A 13,874-nucleotide genomic window follows, 5' to 3' on the forward strand; every position below is an offset into this window, starting at 1 on the left:
AGAACTGAAGGAGACAGAGACACAAAAAACCCTTCAAAAAAATCAATGAATCCAGGAGCTGGTTTTGTGAAAAGATCAACAAAATTGACAGACCACTAGCAAGACTAATAAAGAAGAAAAGAGAGAAGAATCAGATGCAATAAAAAATGATAAAGGGGATATCACCACCAAATATGAACTACCATCAGAGAATACTATAAACACCTCTACACAAATAAACTAGAAAACCTAGAAGAAATGGATAAATTCCTGGACACATACACTCTCCCAAGACTAAACCAGGAAGAAGTTGAATCCTTGAATAGGCCAATAACAGGATCGCAAATTGAGGCAATAATTAATAGCCTACCAACCAAAAAAAGTGCAGGACCAGACGGATTCACAGCCGAATTCTACCAAAGGTACAAGGAGGAGCTGGTACTATTCCTTCTGAAATTATTCCAATCAATAGAATAAGAGGGAATCCTCCCTAACTCATTTTATGAGGCCAGCATTATCCTGATACCAAAGCCTGGCAGAGACACAACAACAAAAAAAGAGAATTTTAGACCAATATCCCTGATAAATATCGATGCAAAAAATCCTCAATAAAATACTGGGAAACTGAATCCAGCAGCATATCAAAAAGCTTATCCACCAAGATCAAGTGGGCTTCATCCCTGGGATGCAAGGCTGGTTCAACATATAAAAATCAATAAACATAATCCAGCATATAAACAGAACCAAAGACAAAAACCACATGATTATCTTAATAGATGCAGAAAAGGCCTTGACAAAATTCAACAGCCCTTCATGATAAACAATCTCAATAAATTTGAGATTGACGGAACACATCTCAAACCCACAGCCAATATCATACTGAATGGGCAAAAACTGGAAGCATTCCCCTTGAAAACTGGCACAACACAGGGATTCTCTCTCTCACCACTCCTATTCAACATAGTGTTGGAAGTTCTGGACAGGGCTATCAGGCAACAGAAAGAAATAAAGGGTATTCAATTAGGAAAAGAGGAAGTCAAATTGTCCCTGTTTGCAGACGACATGATTGTATATTTAGAAAACCCCATCGTCTCAGCCCAAAATCTCCTTAAGCTGATGAGCAACTTCAGCGAAGTCTCAGGATAAAAAATCAATGTGCAAAAGTTACTAGCATTCTTATACACCAACAACAGACAAACAGAGAGCCAAATCATGAGTGAACTCCCATTCACAACTGCTTCAAAGAGAAAAAAATACCTAGGAATCTAACTTACAAGGGATATGAAGGACCTCTTCAAGGAGAACTACAAACCACTGCTCAATGAAATAAAAGAGGACACAAACAAATGGAAGAACATTCCATGCTCATGGATAAGAAGAATCAATATCATGAAAATGACCATACTGCCCAAGGTAATGTATAGATTCAATGCCATCCCCATTAAGCTACCAATGACTTTCTTCACAGAATTGCAAAAAAAAAAAAAAAAAAAAAAAAAAAAACTACTTTAAAGTTCATATGGAACCAAAAAAGACCCTGCATTGCCAAGACAGTCCTAAGCCTAAAGAACCAAGCCGGAGGCATCATGCTACTTGACTTCAAACTATACTACAAGGCTACAGTAACCAAAACAGCATGGTACTGCTACCAAAACAGAGATATAGACCAATGGAACAGAACAGAGCCCTCAGAAATAACACCACACATCTACAACCATCTGATCTTTGACAATCCTGACAAAAACAAGAAATGGGGAAAGGATTCCCTATTTAATAAATGGTGCTGGGAAAACTGGCTAGTCATAAGTAGAAAGCTAAAACTGGATCCCTTCCTTACAACTTATACAAAAATTAATTCAAAATGGATTAGAGACTTAAATGTTAGACCTAATACCATAAAAACCCTAAAAGAAAACCTAGGCAATACCATTCAGGACACAGGCATGGGCAAGGACTTCATGACTAAAACACCAAAAGCAATGACAACAAAAGCCAAAATTGACAAATTGGATACAATTAAACTAAAGAGCTTCTGCACAGCAAAAGAAACTACCATCAGAGTGAACAGGCAACCTACAGAATGGGAGAAAATTTTTGCAATCTACTCATCTGACAAAGGGCTAATATCCAGAACCTACAAAGAATTTATACAAATTTACAAGAAAAAACAAACAACCCCATCAAAAAGTGGGCAAAGGATATGAACAAACACTTCTCAAAAGAAGACATTTATGCAGCCAACAGACACATGAAAAAATGCTCATCATCACTGGCCATCAGAGAAATGCAAATCAAAACCACAATGAGATACCATCTCACACCAGTTAGAATGGCGATCATTAAAAAGTCAGGAGACAACAGGTGCTGGAGAAGATGTGGAGAAATAGGAACACTTTTACACTGTTGGTGGGACTGTAAACTAGTTCAACCATTGTGGAAGACAGTGTGGTGATTCCTCAAGGATCTAGAACTAGAAATACCATTTGACCCAGCCATCCCATTATTGGGTATATACCCAAAGGATTATAAATCATGCTGCTATAAAGACAAATGCACATGTATGTTTATTGCGGCAGTATTCACAATAGCAAAGACTTGGAACCAACCCAGATGTCCATCAATGACAGACTGGATTAAGAAAATGTGGCACATATATACCATGGAATACTATGCAGCCATAAAAAAGGATGAGTTCATGTCCTTTGTAGGGACATGGATGCAGCTAGAAACCATCACTCTCAGCAAACTATCACACGAACAGAAAACCAAACACCACATGTTCTCACTCATAGCTGAGAATTGAACAATGAGATCACTTGGACACAGGAAGGGGAATATCACATACTGGGGCCTGTTGTGGGGTGGGGGAAAAGGGGAGGGATAGCATTAGGATATATACCTAATATAAATGATGAGTTAATGGGTGCAGCACACCACCGTGGCACACCTATACATATGTAACAAAACTGCACGTTGTGCACATGTACCCTAGAACTTAAAGTATAATAATAAATAAATGACAAAAACAAAGAAAATAACATTCTGAACAAAGGCATATTTACTTGAGGATGTCATCAGAGTTTAAACACTATAAATTCCTTTAATTATTTGGGAAGGCTTATGATATCAATTTTAGAATTAAAATAAAATATATAACTTCCAGTATAAAAGAAAAGAAAAAAAATGGAATACAAATATAAAGAAGCATCAATGCATTATGGTAAAGGTAGGAACAAGAAAAAAAGAATGTTATAAAATTAGGATCAGAGATACTAAAAATGACTTTGAGATAAATCAGTTTATATCTAGTAATATACACTAGAATGTATAGGAAATGTCACAAATGCTAAAAAATAAAAAGCTATTATTAAAACTCAATTTTGCCAATGGCTCTTGATTTTTGGGGAGAGTTTTTTGAAGTGTTTGTTTATGGCAGAAAATGTAAATTATGTTTTAAATGACAAGCAACAACAGAAAGTAACATTGATTCAACTTTTTTTGTGGAATAGGCACTCTACTCTCTGTTTAATTAAAACTCTAATCCTCACAACCGTTGGACCAGCATTTCCATATCACAAATGAGATGACAAAGGCATATAGAGCAACTGGGAACAGAGGAGCCACTGAAATGCGAAGTCTGACTCCAAAAGCTGTGTGAACCAACCCGCTCTTCTGCCTCCATTTTTATTTTACGTGAATTGCTGAAAGTTCAAAGCCACCCCATACACACAGGCAAGGATGGTGTTGTTAGATCCGAAATTACCCTGCTTGATTGAATTCAGAAGCTCCACATAGGAAAGCAAACTTACAGAAACAAGCACACCAAGCAGCAGCATAAAATAAAATAAAATAAAATATAAACATTGTGCACAAGCTGTGCCCCTCCTTGTGCCCAGAGCTGCATGATGTACAACAGATGTGTGAGTTACTCATGCACTACCCTGAGCATCAACATAAAGTGACACTTCTTTGCGTTTAAGGGTGGTTCCCTTTTGTCACTTACAGAAATCCATTTAGTCTCTCTCTCTTTCATCCCTAGCCCTTTTTTCAATAGCTCGGCCCCTGCCATGTACAAGGAGATAGAAAACATTTGGATAACCAAACGACGATCCCATCCAGGTCACCAAGCCAGGGTGAACACAACACAGTCTAGGAAACATCTCCCTTAAAATTCTAGACCATACGCTGCCACACTTGCTTCTAGGTGATCATTATAGGAGGTGGGGTTGGAACAGTGCAGCTTAACCGAGTTCATTTTCAGAGCACCGCAAGGTCTTGTTTTGATCTTGGGCAAGCCTGACAGGGTTCTACAAGTGGGAACATTGTTTTCAAAGATGAATGTGAATTTATCAATATGTTCTCTAAGACGAGCGTGTTTTCACAGGTAGTAGTTTAGATGGGGTGGGGCAAAAGGTTGAGGGTTCAGCAAACGGAAAGGAAACGAATAAACAATAGACCAGGAACATAATTTACAATTTTTTTTCAAGTCACCATTTGACATTCTTTGCTTCAGATGATATGAATAGAATGGTGATCCCATTGCAGAAGTGTTTTGTGTTTGGGGGATGGGGAGTTTTTGTTTGTTTGTTTTTACCCCCTATGTAGATATAAAATTCAAACAAAACTGGGAGTTAGCGATGTAGAATAATGGATCGCTTTTCCATGGGCTTCTCTCTAGCCAGAGAAATGTCTCTGGTGTTGCATGGTCCTGAACAACCTTTCTGTCTAGATTATTTCCTTCCTCTGTTCTCTTGGTATTTCTCCAGGAAATACCACTATTTCTGCCTGCTTCCTTCTGCCTCTTTCCTTATCGAATATGCTTAATTTGTGGTCCAAGTCTGCTTTCGTGGGCCACATTTTCCCCCAAAATCAGTCAAATTATTGCTTTCTTAAAAGAGCCTTCTGCTACAAAAAGAGCTCTTCCCGAGCTGACCCTTGAGGGAGAGACAGGAAAGAGTGGAAAAAACCCTAGGTGTCAAGAGTTCCTGAAATCAGGTTTTTAATAATAACTTGCTAAAAGCTATACCTGCAATAATGGCTAATTTCTTTAATAATTTTTGCTGCATAAAAATTTTAAAGTAAATATTAAACAATTTTCATATAAATATATGTATATAATTAATATGGAATATAAATATATATTACTATAACATAATTTAATATAAATACATACTATATAAATATAAGTTGTCACATATTGATCTGGTAGGCATGTGCTAAATCCATCATACACTTTATTTTATTTAGTCTTCATATACATTCTATGCCCTTGCTTTCCACATTTAATGCATAGGGAAATTGAAGCTTAGAGACATGAATTTATCCTTATTCATGCAGCTGTGAGATGGTAGAGACTAGATTCAAAATAAGACGGTGTAACTGAAGCATCAATGCTTTTACCAATGGGATGCAGGTTTTACGAGGTTGGAAGGTTTATAAGTGCTATATAAATTTAAAGAGAAGAGGGAAGCAGAAAAAGATACATATATATATAATTTATATAGGTATATATAATTTATATAGGAATATATAACATTTATATGTGTATGTGTATGTATATATATTCTTTTTAACTGAACACCTACTATGTTCCCAGCATTGCACAAGGGACTTCTGATATGATGATGTTATTGCATGGAATACCACAAGCCTGGGAGAAAGGAACTATTGTATTCACTTTTAATACATGAACAAACTAAGGTTGAGAAATGTTAAGAAACTTGACCATATTACATAGCTAAGAAATACTGAATATGGAAGTAAAAGTCAGTTCTATCTGATTCCAAAGCACAAACTTCACTTTCTTTTTCTTTTCTTTTCTTTTTTTTTTTTTTTTTTTTTTGAGACAAAGTCTCACTCTGCCACCCAGGTTGGAGTGCAGTGGCATGATCTCGGCTCACTGCAACCTCCACCTCCTGGGTTCAAGGGATTCCCGTGCCTCAGCCTCCCGAGTCGCTAGGATTACAGGTGGCCGCCACCAAGCCTGGCTAATTTTTGTATTTTTTTAGTAGAGATGGGGTTTCACCATGTTGGCCAAGCTGGTCTCAAACTCCTGACCTCAGGTGATCCATCTGCCTCAGCCTCCCAAACTGCTGAGATTACAGGTGTGAGTCACAGTGCCCGGCCACAACCTTCACTTTCTAATCTGAGGTAGACTAGTATGGGGGACAGTCAGCCTCTGACATGGCCCCCGGTGATCCACATCTCCAAGTACTCATACCCTTGCTCAATTTCCTCATTTTGAATGTGAGTTGGACCTAGTGACTTACTTCTAATGAACTGAATATGGAAAATGTTGTGGGATGTCACTGGAGGGATTAGCTTACGAAACAGACTATGACTTTTGTCTTGCTTTCCCCTCTCATGCTCTCTCTCTCCAAACCCTTGCTCTGCGGGGAAGCACGTTTCTGTGCTGTGAGTAAGCCTATGGAGGGGTTCACATAGCTGGGAACAGATGATCCCAGGTAACAGTAAAAGAGAACCTGAGATAGGCCAAGAGTCACACGAGTCAGTTTGCAAATGAATTTTCTTAGTTTTCAGGTAAGTGAGCTTGGAAGCAGATTCTCCTCAAGCCAAGCCTTAAGAAATCTGTAGCCCCAGTCAACTCCTGATCACTACCATATGAGATGTCCTGAAACAAACACCCAGCTAAGTTCTGCCTCAATTCCTGACCCAGAGAGACTGAGATAATAGCTGTTTATTGAGTTAAGCCACTACAATTCAGATACAACTAATTTCTTAGACAGTAATAGATAGTTAATATATATGACGGGGTGGGGGGGAGTGAAGGAAAGGGTTGGGGCAGGCAATGCATTCTAGAAAGTGTCCATTCCTTCTCCTGGATGCTCTGCATTAAATTCCTTCTGGTGCAAGTCTGGCTTTTAAAGACCAAAACACCCAATAATCAAATGAATAATTGAATATTTTGTATTCATTTGGGTTCTCTAGTATTTTATTAGAATTCTAACACCTCTGGAGGAATTAAAGCTTTGGGTCAGTCATTTTAATCAATTCTACAAAGCAGAATTTAGCCTCAGAGAATAGAAGTTCTGAATTTTGGAGAGGAGATGTCAAAGAGCAGCATGTTTAAAGTTAATAAATTGATCTGAACTTCTGCAAGATAGATACTATGTTATGTAACTAAAACTTTGTATTTATTGAGTACTTTTACCTTAAATAATGTACTATTTGCTCAATACAGAGCCAGAAGTAAACTATTCAAATATTAAAATTATATTTGATTCACTACGCATTTATTTATTTTAATTTATGATTGTGGCACCGTCCTACTTTGCAAGTGAAATATCTGTATGAGCCAGATCCCAAATCAGTCAGACTTCTCACAATATCGGACAAGTTTGCTACAAACTTCCGAGAAAGTGGAAAAAAATAAGCAACTTACTAAGAATGTTATTCAGGTGATATCAAGGAGACAATTGAGATCCATTTTGAAAATATTCAGATAATTTGGCAGAGCGCAGTGGCTCACACCTGTAATGCCAACAGGAGTTCAAGACCAGCCTGGTCAACAAGGCCAAACTCCATCTCTAAAAAATATACAAAATTTAGCTGGGCATGGTGGTGTACAGCCGTGGCCCTCGTTATTTGGTAGTCTGAGGCTGCAGCAAGCCAAGATTGTGCCCCTGCTTTCCAGCCTGGGTGAAAGAGTGAAACCTAGTCTCAAACAAAAACAAAAAACTCTCAGATATTGATACGCTACAATTTGGAGAGTTACTTTACAAAAAGGAATGCAAATCATGGTGTTTATGCCAATATATCGAACCAGTGGACTGCCAAATCCAGGTCTCCTCAAGATTATTGACCTGAAGCCTATAGCCACTTAGAATACTAGGTAACAGCATCTAAGGGCATTGAAAATTTTTTTAGTACAAAGGATTGACAGACAATGAGATCAGCAGGCTTGACCTGACTGAGATTGAACTGGAGATTGGGAAGAGGGGATGTTCCTTTAAGAGGTCTATTACCCTGGAAAACTATAAAGACTTGTCTGGAAGAACCATGAGTTGGGAAGCAGTGGTGCGCACACTACATTTAAAATACCAGGTTAAGGTCTGCCTTAGAAAACTACAGAAATTCTAAGATGCAGATTATTTGGCAGCCCCAAACACTGTCAGTATCGCTTTCATTTATCTTTCCTGCCAACCTCCATTTCTCCTTTCGAATCAAAAGCTAAAGTAAGACACACATTTGGGGGAAAGTTGTCAAAATTCATTGTATGGAAATGTGCTACTCACGAGTATCCTTTGATCAGCAGCAGCATCTTTTGAAGTTGAAATTGAATAGATTATATGGTGATCCGCTTCTTCCCTCCTTCTGAGTTAGGCCTGAAATAAATTGGAAATAAGGTGAAAATACAAATTTCTTTTTGGTTTGAACTTCCCTAATACTAGTTTCACCCCATCTTTGAACAAGAAATGTGACAAAGCTGCTGCCAAATGTGGCTTTAGAAATAATGGGCATGCTTAGCTACAAGAGAGAAGTTGCATTTATAAACTGTTGCTATAAAATTTGTAATTAAACTAAAAACTTTTGGATGTTTTGGAAATGTGGATTCCAAGACTAAATCATGCCAAACTTCTAAAGGATTAGACAGCTATCTTTGGTTTTCGTATTCCCAACTCCAGCAGTCAGCAAATTTTTAGAAGCATAAGTCAGACTATCTAAAGCAAAAAATAAAATAACTGAAATAGCTGCAAAAGGCTAGGAGGGTAGGCCTACCCTTCAATATAGCTAGGTCTAGGATGGAAACGTTCTTATCAGACGCCTAGCTCAGATCCTCTTCTTTATCTCTCTCCCTCCATCTTTCTAATCCCCTTTCGATATTGTTGCCTTTGCTTTCATGCAAACTCTTCCCATCTTATAGAAGCTAATGCTCCAGAGTGATCTCGTCACAGCTTCTGGTCTAGTAGAATAAGCAGCCCTCTTCCTGGTGGCTTCCGCAAGCACCAGGAGGTCTAGGCTCCCTGGATCACCTTGCCTGTACCTGAACCAAATCATGTAGGCCTGGGATTAGCACATCGCCGATGAGCCTGCCTTGATAGCATACCCACCCTGAAACTAAGAGAATGATAAAGATGGTCACATCTGAATCACATTGACTGGGACTGGGGGCAGGTGGGTCACCAAAGAAAAACTGAAGAGATGTCCTAGAATGGGAAACAAAATCTGAGCAGGAAAGAAACAACAGATGTCCACTGCACCGCCCACCAACCCAAAATTCTATTAAGCAGTGTGCATTTTCAAAATATAAAGTGTATTTTAAACTCCTCACTAGATGTGAAAATATTGTGACGCCCTCTCTTTGATCAAAAGTGATGACAAACTAATTGGTAGACGTTCATCACAGATGGCAAATTCCGTTCTAAGTGGAATGATTTTTATTGCCAACATACAAAGTGCCAAAAAGTGGACAAATCACTTAAAACTGATTCCTAACACCCATCTGATTGGCAGTGAAAAATAATTTGATGAAAATCTGTGATGTGCTTGAGAAACCATTCTGTGGAAGGAAAAAGGAAAGAAAAGAAAAGTCAAATGACTTTTCTGAAACTGCATCCATGTGGCTAGAACACAGCCACGCTGTATCGTAAGCACATAAATTCCCCTTCCAGAGACCCTCTTTTGTAATCTCTAATGTTTGACTTCAGTACCCCTGGGCCTGACAGCGCAGGAAAAATCCAGGTTTCCTTAAAGCTCAACAACAACCCACATCCTAAAACAGAACCTCCATGAAATGAGAAAATTGCTTTGAAACAGTCATTGTGGACAAAGCATTTGATTTATACGGGAGCGTCTGAACTGAATAATTGGTTCAGTCTCTAAAATGAACACACAAAAAAAGGCCATTGGCAAAGGATGGTAACAAGTTCTGCCATGTCTTCTCGGTCATGTCTATAATTTAACACCCATCTGCAGAAACAATTACAACTGCAAATTAACAGATGGCCCTGTCCATGTATACAGAAAAGAGTGATTCAGACTGAAACACAACAGTTTTATACAATAATTGTGTGTAACAACATTGACTTCAGAAAAGTTAATATACATTATTTTTTCAGCTGTTTAAGTCCATTATATAGCATTAGTCAAGCATGATTTATTGAGTGCCCGGTGAGCACCAGGCATTGAAGTCGTAGCAATTTAAGACAAAGACACTTGCTACCTGGGTTTGCATATCAGTGAGAGACACAGGATAAACCAGTAACCAAATAAACAACACGGTAACTTCAGATAGCAATAGCACCCTAAGGAAGAAAGCACGGGTTAGTGGGAAAGAGAGGTAGTGTGCGTGAGTGTAGGTATTGGGGTGGAGGAAAAGGGACAGGCTTTTTGATGATGTGATTAGAATGAAAGGAAGGAGCAGAATCCGAGAAGTTTCAGGGAGAAATTATTTTAAGAAGAGGAGTGAGCAAGTGCCAAGATCTGGAAGGCACGTTGAAGGAAATAAATGCATTTTTATTTCTTTAATTACCTTTATTTTCAAATCAGAATAAACCATGTTAAGAGATTTTCATTTTTTACATAAAGTTTTAAAAGGAGATTTGTCCTTTTGTTTGCAAATATGTAGGTCACATTTGCCAATCTTTAAATAGTTTCATTTTTGCATCAGAATTTACACTCCTGGTATATTTTAAATATTCATACTAAAATATGATAATTATGTGAGTTAATATTTAATTAGCTTAATTGGCCATTCCACAATGTATATGTATTTTAAAACATGTTTCACACCATAAATACATATAATTTTTGTTTTTTAATTAAATCATTAAAGTAAACTTTGTGAGGTCACAGATTCTTTTTAACTGTTCTGTCAACTACTATATTCCCAGATCTTAGTAATTCTCAGCATATAACAGGCATTCAAATACCTATTGATTGAACAGATTTCAAAGTATCAAATATTGCAAAGTGGTTAAGAAACTAAAACCTATTTTTGTGATGCGTGTGCAAGAGTGTTTTATTGACAAAGGAAGAAAAGAGAAAAAAAGAGCTGTAAGCTTTCCTTGGTTACATGTTGGGTTTTACACTTCATTTCTGATGCCAACTTCAGTACTGAAGTAGATTAGAAATGAGCTGAAGAGCCCACACATGCAGCCTATAGAAATTTCCAGTGATAGAACTTTCCAGCCTTCCAGCATTCACTGCAAAATATCGCTTTTGTTTTGCAACTATTTTTTATTGTTTGATATCCCAGAATGCACTTATTCAACAGATATTTGAGTGTCTTCTATGCACTGGAGCTTTCTAAGGTCTTATAATGTAACAGTAACAAACAGTGGAAAAGAATCCCTAAACTCAAGGAACTTACATTTTGACATGAAAAAATGGAATTACTTGCAGATTGGCAAATGTGATCCACAGGTGTGCATAGGAAAATGCAGAGCTGAGAGACAGGAAGTCAGGACAGATGCTGCCTATCTATACTGACTTTCAGGTGCCCTGGGTACCCCATGAATGCCCCCCCCAGTGTCCCTGAAATTCACCCTTTAGACTGAGCAAGGGAGAAGTAATTCTCACTATGCCTCTCCCTTTATTACCCGGGATTATTTCACCATTCAGAAGAATGTGCAGACACAATTGACGCGCTTAAGTCGGGTTCTCTAAAGATCTGTGGGGAGGTGATCTATTAAATGTGCCCCTGGAAAAAACTGGTTGTGAGGAAGCTGAACTGGGAATAGAAGGAGCGGGCAAATGGGCAATATCAAGTAAAGTCCCATGGAAAGTAGCTTCAGCTTAGTCCTGCAGGTCACATCTGAGTCCCTCTAATGGGGATAAGGCAGACTGACCTCTGCACCATCAGCCATTGGAATGATGAGATTCCAGCTCATCCTGCATTCAGGCAGGGCAGGTTCTTGATGATGACAGTAGAAGCACACCAAGAACTCTTGTGCAAAAATACGGTTGAGAAATCCAAAGGGTTACAGGCAGAGTATTTACAGCATCTCCTATGGCAGTGGTTCTCAAGGCACCAACAGCATTAGCATAAGCAGGGGACTTGTTAAAATGCAAATTCTTAGGAGTCAGTCCCACATCTACGGAATCAGAAATGTTGAGGATGGGATGCAGCCACAGTATGGAAACCAGCACTTCAGGTGACTGTGATGAATGCTCAAGTTGAAGAGTGCCTGCTTTGCATGCATTGGGTCTTTCTTGCTTGTCTTCATCGTGATGGGGATCACGTAGAGTGATGTCCAATTGCAGCTGAACAATATACATCCCCACCCACACCTGTCCCAGCTTCCCAGTGTTCAGGCAAACTCCCCAAGTCAACCTGGTCCCTAATTTAACACCTTTGCCACCTGGGTGTTTATGATGCAAACTGCACTCTGAAAATCATAAGGACTCCCTTGTCCCTGCAATTAAACAGCATCTCCTTGAGTACTGACCCATTTTCCATGCCCATTATACTAAACTACTGTCTGAATGCTATGCCAGGAATTAGAATAATGATTCTTTAAAATATAATGAATATAACCTGTATCCCCTTCCTGAAGTGCTAGTCATTCCATAAGCAACTCTAGATGTTGGAGTTTAAAATATATTGTCATTTACAAATCCAGGAAGTCTTCATTTCCTTAAGATGTCTGACATCCATAGATATTTTTATACATTGTAATGAAAATCAAATTGTGAAGCAGTAAAACATAGGAAATCATTGTATGGATTCATCCTCAGACAATCTGAGCTTGAATCATGCCTCCCATCTACCAGTTGTGGACTTTGGGTTAGTTACTTAACCTCTCGAGACTGTATGTTTCTTATTTCAGAGAAAAATTAGGCCTACCACATAGGACTGTTAGGAAAATTAGGAGAGGTGATATTTATAAATCCTGATACCTAAATCATAGTAAATATCCCAAACCTATTCGTTGTCATTATTATCATAATATTGCCATTGCCAGGTAAATTATAGTATCTTCACTTGAGTAAAATGTGTTAATATTTGTCACTGGAAGTTGACACCATGGGCATTCTGAATCTGTTAACCGTTATCACTATGATACTTTTCTTAGAAAGCATTTTCTGTCCTTTCTGACAACATGGTGTATAAGAAAAGAGAAAAAAATCGCAGCAGGTCAATTTCTAAGTAATTACTTTGGATCATTTCTTCCAATGATCTGTGCTAATTTTATTAGGCTGTGCATCACAAAGTTTTACAATTTAGAAAATAATGTCTTCTTCAAACACTTCTTAGGAAAAGAAACCAGAAGAGGATCATCTGCCCTTGGTGGAGTCAGGGAGCAGCCTTTGTGGATAACAGGGGCCATTCCTAATATCTAATTCCAAATGGGGTTAACACCTTCTCCCTAGCCCATAGTTGTTAGACTCCTCAAGGAGGCAAACGGGATAAACTGTGCATGCCGCATTTGTTAACACTGGAAAGACCTTTGAGTTTTGTTCAGATGTCAGATGTGGTGAGAGAAAGAGAAAGAGAGAGAGAGAGAGAGAGAGAGAGAGAGAGAAGCTCATTTTGATTTTTGCCTAACAAAGACAATGGGAAACCAGGACTGAGTCTTTGAGTGACTTCCTTGTATGAGCTTACATTACGTTTTGATCCCTGTGGCTTTTTTCCATTAATGGGTCTGGTATTATCCAGGTTTTGATCTATGCTAGACTTCTTACTGTTTTTCCAAATAACAAACCTTCCCAGTTTTATTACTGTCCAGCCTATCCATAATGCATTTAACATCATTTCCCCATCCACACCTCTACCCATATTATAGTTTCATAGAGAAGTGATTTTCTGTCTCTAAAAATAAGGCTCCATACTTAGAATTACATTTTTCAGATGACAGTAATCCAGTAATCACTTCTAGGAACCCAGATTTGTGGGGCAACATAATATCATAGTTATTATATAGTTAGATAGG

This window comes from Chlorocebus sabaeus, chromosome 2, assembly GCF_047675955.1.
Source record: "Chlorocebus sabaeus isolate Y175 chromosome 2, mChlSab1.0.hap1, whole genome shotgun sequence".
Lineage (NCBI taxonomy): Eukaryota > Metazoa > Chordata > Mammalia > Primates > Cercopithecidae > Chlorocebus > Chlorocebus sabaeus.